Source organism: Schistocerca nitens, chromosome 7 (assembly GCF_023898315.1).
Source record: "Schistocerca nitens isolate TAMUIC-IGC-003100 chromosome 7, iqSchNite1.1, whole genome shotgun sequence".
In the NCBI taxonomy this organism is placed as follows: domain Eukaryota; kingdom Metazoa; phylum Arthropoda; class Insecta; order Orthoptera; family Acrididae; genus Schistocerca; species Schistocerca nitens.
In genome coordinates, this window is record NC_064620.1 from 306955630 (window position 1) to 306960629 (window position 5000).

Consider the following 5000-nt stretch of genomic DNA (forward strand, 5'->3'; position numbering starts at 1 on the left):
TCATCGGAGGAACTGCGGCGGATCGCTGGCTGGCATCGTTTATGGTTAGAACTAGGGCGGTATCTGATCGCCTTCGAACCTCTAACTTTCGTTCTTGATTAATGAAAACATACTTGGCAAATGCTTTCGCTTCTGTTCGTCTTGCGACGATCCAAGAATTTCACCTCTAACGTCGCAATACGAATGCCCCCGCCTGTCCCTATTAATCATTACCTCGGGTTCCGAAAACCAACAAAATAGAACCGAGGTCCTATTCCATTATTCCATGCACACAGTATTCAGGCGGGCTTGCCTGCTTTAAGCACTCTAATTTGTTCAAAGTAAACGTGCCGGCCCACCGAGACACTCAATAAAGAGCACCCTGGTAGGATTTCAACGGGGTCCGCCTCGGGACGCACGAGCACGCACGAGGCGGTCGCACGCCTTCGGCTCGCCCCACCGGCAGGACGTCCCACGATACATGCCAGTTAAACACCGACGGGCGGTGAACCAACAGCGTGGGACACAAATCCAACTACGAGCTTTTTAACCGCAACAACTTTAATATACGCTATTGGAGCTGGAATTACCGCGGCTGCTGGCACCAGACTTGCCCTCCAATAGATACTCGTTAAAGGATTTAAAGTGTACTCATTCCGATTACGGGGCCTCGGATGAGTCCCGTATCGTTATTTTTCGTCACTACCTCCCCGTGCCGGGAGTGGGTAATTTGCGCGCCTGCTGCCTTCCTTGGATGTGGTAGCCGTTTCTCAGGCTCCCTCTCCGGAATCGAACCCTGATTCCCCGTTACCCGTTACAACCATGGTAGGCGCAGAACCTACCATCGACAGTTGATAAGGCAGACATTTGAAAGATACGTCGCCGGTACGAAGACCGTGCGATCAGCCCAAAGTTATTCAGAGTCACCAAGGCAAACGGACCGGACGAGCCGACCGATTGGTTTTGATCTAATAAAAGCGTCCCTTCCATCTCTGGTCGGGACTCTGTTTGCATGTATTAGCTCTAGAATTACCACAGTTATCCAAGTAACGTGGGTACGATCTAAGGAACCATAACTGATTTAATGAGCCATTCGCGGTTTCACCTTAATGCGGCTTGTACTGAGACATGCATGGCTTAATCTTTGAGACAAGCATATGACTACTGGCAGGATCAACCAGGGAGCTGCGTCAACTAGAGCTGAGCAGCCGGCCGCCCGGGAGTGTGTCCCGGGGGCCCGCGCGAACACGCAAGCGTCCGCTCAATTATTCTGCAAACAGGAGGAGGCTGGGCTCCCCTGCACGATACACCTCGAAACCCTCTCAGGTCCCGGCGGCGCGCAGCGCCGTCCTAAGTACTTGGTCGGGTTCGAGAGAGGCGCAATCGCCCGGAGATAGGCGAGTAGACGCTTTCAGTGCGACCACCCGTGCTCCCAACTGAGCTTGCCGCTGCCAACAGAGGCCCGGGAGCGTGCTGTCGTGGTGTTGCCGGCGGGAGACAACACGCGGCCACAAACAGTGACCGGGCAGCTCCAACGCCAGCGCCACAGAGGGGCAGAGCCCCACTTGGGTGCCAAAGCGAACTCTCCCAGCACAGCGCACGCGCCAACACATCCGCACAGCTGCGATACAAACCACCTGCGAGAACCGCGGGGGCGACCGAGCAGCAGACGGCGTCGCGGCGCCGAGTGCCGGGCGGCGGCGCATCCTCAACGCACACAGTCCTCAATCGGACCAGCACACTGCAGATGTCCACCGCGCTTCGCACCGGGCCCGGGAGGACCCACTTTGGCCGCACGGCGCCGCGCGCTGGGTGCGCCGGCACGCAGATGCGCCGCCTGCCGCGTCCGTCAGCCGGCGCGCCTGCCACTGGGCGCCCCCACCAGCCGGCTGCCGCGCGTGCGCCCACGCAGCGCGCGGCCAGCACGCCGGGCGCCCCCCCCTCACCGGCCGGGGACGGTCCCACCCAGCCACCGCCGCGTATCGCTTCATACCCACATGCCCACTCACGTTCGTGGGTATGACGGGTGTCGCTGAAGCAACCGGTTAATACCTGTACCGATCGTCGATATCAACGATTCACCTCCAGCGCGAACAACCGCGCAACAACGGATTTCCAGTTCATTTGCGTAACTTGGGCAGCAAACGTAGACATCCATCTACATTTGCGACTTCTACGAGTCTTGCATGCCTGGATGTTGTGTGTCACGACGCACTCCATCAGCATACATACACGCTGCGACGTGTGCACGAAAGAACACGTGGAAGGTGGCCAGCGTACGTATACGAATGCCATTGCACAGCTGCGAAGCGCATTCAACACGCGAACTCCTGACCGACGAGCTAGAGGTGACAGGAGGGGAGGGGGGGGCGGGGGCGATATACGTCCTATTGCAGTACACAATACAGTGGATAGCGGGACCATGTGGAAAGTAAGCAACACTCGCAAGATGTGAGGGTACGCACCGTAAAATGAATCAATACGCAGAACACCACAGTGTGCGCGAAGTGAACTATGTTGAGATGGTTGCAATTAGGCAACGCTACACGAATTCCTAGAGTCATATAACTAACAATTACAGGGCAGGTTAGGGCGCAACGTAGGTTAGGTTAGGGCGCAACGTGGGTTAGGTTAGGGCCCAACGTGGGTTAGGTTAGGGCCCAACGTGGGTTAGGTTAGGGCCCAACGTGGGTTAGGTTAGGGCCCAACGTGGGTTAGGTTAGGGCCCAACGTGGGTTAGGTTAAGGCGCAACTTGGGTTAGGTTAAGGCGCAACTTGGGTTAGGTTAGGGCGCAACTTGGGTTAGGTTAGGGCGCAACTTGGGTTAGGTTAGGGCGCAACTTGGGTTAGGTTAGGGCGCAACTTGGGTTAGGTTAGGGCGCAACTTGGGTTAGGTTAGGGCGCAACTTGGGTTAGGTTAGGGCGCAACTTGGGTTAGGTTAGGGCGCAACTTGGGTTAGGTTAGGGCGCAACTTGGGTTAGGTTAGGGCGCAACTTGGGTTAGGTTAGGGCGCAACTTGGGTTAGGTTAGGGCGCAACTTGGGTTAGGTTAGGGCGCAACTTGGGTTAGGTTAGGGCGCAACTTGGGTTAGGTTAAGGCGCAACTTGGGTTAGGTTAAGGCGCAACTTGGGTTAGGTTAAGGCGCAACTTGGGTTAGGTTAAGGCGCAACTTGGGTTAGGTTAAGGCGCAACTTGGGTTAGGTTAAGGCAGAAGTTGGGTTAGGTTAAGGCAGAAGTTGGGTTAGGTTAAGGCAGAAGTTGGGTTAGGTTAAGGCAGAAGTTGGGTTAGGTTAAGGCAGAAGTTGGGTTAGGTTAAGGCAGAAGTTGGGTTAGGTTAAGGCAGAAGTTGGGTTAGGTTAAGGCAGAAGTTGGGTTAGGTTAAGGCAGAAGTTGGGTTAGGTTAAGGCAGAAGTTGGGTTAGGTTAAGGCAGAAGTTGGGTTAGGTTAAGGCAGAAGTTGGGTTAGGTTAAGGCAGAAGTTGGGTTAGGTTAAGGCAGAAGTTGGGTTAGGTTAAGGCAGAAGTTGGGTTAGGTTAAGGCAGAAGTTGGGTTAGGTTAAGGCAGAAGTTGGGTTAGGTTAAGGCAGAAGTTGGGTTAGGTTAAGGCAGAAGTTGGGTTAGGTTAAGGCAGAAGTTGGGTTAGGTTAAGGCAGAAGTTGGGTTAGGTTAAGGCAGAAGTTGGGTTAAGGGATGGTGTGTGTGGGGGGGGGTGGGGTGGCGAGGTTCGTTGATAGTGATGGTAGTAAGTGGACGCCTGAGGCACTATCAGATATGTCACGTCAGTTGCACTTGTGGCTCATGGCAGGTGGCGCGCCCGTTCTGTGTTTGTGGCAAAGGAGTGGCACACCTGTGTCTTTCATTCCTGCCATTGTTTATGTGCTGTGAGATGCGGCAGTGTGGTGCTGTTGGGTGCACCCCTGTGTAGGACATGTGTGGGTGTTGGTGGCGTATCTGAGCAATGGTGGTTGTAGGAAGAGTGGGATATTCAGTTTTCTGGTTCGACGTCCCGGTCTGGTTATCATAGTGTGGATGGTGTACTGTGGCCGAGAGGATGCACTGGATGTTGTTCCATGCTGGTACTTAGATGTTGTGTCTGCGTCTGTTACATGCATAGACTAGTGGGTGATGGAGTGTGTGGGTGACGTGTGGTTGACATTGTGTGCACAGACGTTCAGCATGTATAGGGACAGTTGTATGTGTTATCTGTATTCCGATGACTGCGCGTATTACTAAGCACCGCCGTGTATAAGCTTAATGTATGTATAGTCAATGCCTGTTCTATCTCTGTACAGTAGTAGCGGTGCGACTGCACTAGCTAGCTACACCTCGCGGCATCGTCCCCCGGTGTATGGCATATGATTATAAACATTCTGTCTATTAGTCAAAACCGGTGGTGTGACTACGTCACATGTTTGAGGTGGGGGACGCAACACCGTGCCGGTGGGTCAGGGCTGCGAAACACTTTCCCCACACTGGGGGCTCGGACCCTCATTACTCGTCCGAGTAATATATTGCGGAGCGCACATAGCCATTGCCCAGAGTCTTTGCGACTGCGAGTGCAACGCCCACGGGGACCGACGTGGATGGGGCGGCCCATAGCTGATCGCTCAGCATCGGAATCCGTACAGTGAGCGACGCGGTCGCGCACAGACTTAGAGCACGTTTAGGGACAGCGGGAATGTCGAATATTGGATAAAACTCTTCATGAAACGCAAGATATAGGTGTGGATTGCAACTTACGAGTGCGGGAAACGTCCGCCGTTCATCCGCTGGACTTGCGATTTTGGTGGGTGGGGTGGGGCACGTACGGGTGCGGGTGGCGTGATTGTCGGTCGACGACTTCGTGGTGGACAGAGGATGCCGTCTTTGTGGGTGGCGTCGGACAATGTGTACTGTGCGCCCATCGATGTCGTATTCAGCTTGGCGTCTCATAGATGGCGGTATCGCCGTTGCAGGAGGCCTAGATGGCGTTATTGTTTGTGGTGCGCTCGACATGGTGGATGTAGTGTTGCCAGATTCGCG

General features: G+C 54.7%; 1 non-coding gene across 1 annotated transcript in view; it reads right to left on the reverse strand.

Moving 5' to 3' along the window:
- Positions 1–1163, reverse strand: part of LOC126196855 (small subunit ribosomal RNA) — a 1909-nt gene extending 746 nt beyond the window's left edge. The window contains exon 1 of the ribosomal RNA XR_007539284.1: positions 1–1163. This exon is cut by the window's left edge and continues 746 nt beyond it. This is a non-coding gene — a ribosomal RNA (small subunit ribosomal RNA).
- Positions 1164–5000: the final 3837 nt, after the last annotated feature.